Raw genomic sequence first — 2,500 nt, forward strand, 5'->3', positions numbered from 1 at the left:
AAGGGCTTCATGGGTCCTCTGGGAAATGTGCGGATGATGAAGCTATTGGTTTACGATGTGTCAGATGCACAAACGTCACTCCAAATTTTAAACTGAGTTAAATTGACCAAGTTAAAAAACAATGAATGAAACAGTGAAAATCTTGACACTAGTGTATGTGGTATACATTAAACACCTAAGTGAGGCATGTGAAAGCTAATTACATCCCTAATATTTGCATGTTTTATGTGACTCTCTTCCAGTGGATCTCATGAATGGATATAATCTGCTATGTGTGACTGAGTTTTAATCTTATTTAATACATTATACATTTGGTTGTTAGTTAGATTGACCCCATAACACTCTGATAACGCGATTAGTGTGGAAGAGAGTCGAATACTGATATGAGGATTGGAACTGACTACTTAGTAGCCTCGATGGTCTTCTGGGTATTTTTGGAACAAATGTAATGGGAATCAGCGTAGGGAATCTTGGTAAACAGTCTGACAAACCCCACTGGACATCTCAATTACCCTAAGAGATAGCATGAGTCTATTTGTGACGGAAAATAAGTTGAAGGTGCATAATAAATGTGACTAGTGTAAATAGGGATGCATGCGGGTTGCATGTGTGTGCGTACGTCTGTGTGTGCGTGTGTGTGAACGTGGCGCTGAATATGGTTTCCTTAAACATTCAGAGTCTGCCGACATATTGCTTGCACCTGTCAGACCCCACCACACGATAAACGGGCCATCTACATGGCGGGCTTGAAGGGATAAGTCTGTTTACCACAGATGGCACAAATAGAATAAATGGATTCATCTTTCCAAAACAGTTCCTCCTAACCGCATCCATAGGTCTTAATCGAGTGTCAGACAAGATTGTCAGACAAGATGGTCCGACTGCGGGTGCATACACACCTTAGAACTGCCCCTAACCTTCCTCCTGCCCGGCCTCATGGAGCAGTCAAATCGGACAAAACCGCTCTTCTTTCACTTAATCACACGTTCAGCGGCTCATCCATTAGCTACAGTGTACACCTAATGAACCGATTCCATCCTCGGCCCGGTTCAATAGGCTACGGCGGGGGTCAGAGTGCTAGATCCCTTTAGATATATGACACAGTACAATCTAATTATATTAACTAATCAATGTGTCGGGTTAGATTATGGGTAGGTGTAGGGTCTGGGCGCCAGCCTGGACAGGAGACGCTACTTTGCAGTGATTACATTCAGAACGCAGCCCTCTGATTGGCCCCGAGTCCGTTAGGTGAAGGGCGTGTAATGAATAGCTCTCAGGGTCCGGTGGCTTTCGCTGCCGCTGCGCTTAATAAAGAGACGGCGTTCCATGGAGCGTGTGATGTCATCACTGTGGGACGTCGTCACACTGTGAGGTGTGTGTTGTGTGTGTGTGTGGGGGGCCAGGTGCCTCTGTCAGCTCCTATGCTGAGGGGGTGCGAGGCAGACAGCGTTCAGCTTTTGGTGCAGGAGGTATGCAATCCCACCCTGATGTGATGTAATACAGCTGAGTCCATAACGAGGGGTTTGTCAAAATGGAGGCGCGGTGGAGGTCGGGGCAGCTGTCACAATGCTGCACTGTATCGGACGTTTGGAGTTTTTTTTGAATCCACATTAAGACAAAAGGCTCCGGTGCTGAGATGTGCTCGCACAATGCTGGCCTTTCATTTAGTATTCATGGAGACATTTAGACGGACTAGACCTCGGTAATGGCAAAGTCTTCCAAACTGTCGTAGGCTGAAAAGAGAAAAGTCAATGAGGCTGTCATGAGTGTGTCACTGGGGCACCGGCTGTAATTCCAGCCTGACTGGAATTGCTTTTACAATTAGCCGCCATTGTTCCGCGATGCCAAAGTGAAAAGTAATGATGATGAAACAATAAAGCACAATTATGTCGTCACGTGGAGAGACGCAGAGGGACGTTGACAGCTGAAGCCTGATGTCATTGTTCGCTGGAAACGCGACGTGACCCGTGAGAGAGGAACGCCCCGATACGGGATGTTTGTTTACCGACGGGCAGGGTTATATGTGGCCCGGTCGTCAAGGAGGACGCCGTAAAATATTTAGAAGATGGGGGGGGGGGGGGCGTGGGCTGAAAGCTTCCAGCCGTCTTCCACACTCTGAATATTTTAGTTTCCACCTTTCACCATCCCGCCGCTTCAATCCCGATGTACTCTAATTAAAGTCAGTGTGTGTCATATGGGAGCGTGTGTGCATGTGTGTTGTGCAGAAGGGGGTGTGCGTCTGTGCGTGCTGTGGGTGGTCCTGAGGGGCACAGTTGAATAATAATAGGTCAACACTGATCAATGGCTGCAGTGATGGAAGGGATGGAAACAAAAGTTGGGCCATGATCGGGATTCAGTGGAGGTACAACCTTGTGTGTGCTCTCGTTCTTCTGCTGGTGAAATGTTTGGTGTGTGTGTGAGCTTGGAGGGGGCTCTGAGTGTGTTTTGCAGGGAGCAGCAGTGTGTGTTTGGGTGTGTGTGTGTGTGTGTGTGTGTGTGT

At 47.6% G+C, this 2,500-nt stretch overlaps 1 protein-coding gene across 2 annotated transcripts in view; it reads left to right on the plus strand.

Annotated features, from left to right (window-relative positions):
- Nucleotides 1–2,500, plus strand: part of si:zfos-2326c3.2 (misshapen-like kinase 1) — a 64,219-nt gene that overhangs the window by 28,576 nt on the left and 33,143 nt on the right. The gene's annotated exons all lie outside the window — the stretch shown is intronic.

This window comes from Gadus chalcogrammus, chromosome 10 (genome assembly GCF_026213295.1).
Source record: "Gadus chalcogrammus isolate NIFS_2021 chromosome 10, NIFS_Gcha_1.0, whole genome shotgun sequence".
NCBI classification, from domain to species: domain Eukaryota; kingdom Metazoa; phylum Chordata; class Actinopteri; order Gadiformes; family Gadidae; genus Gadus; species Gadus chalcogrammus.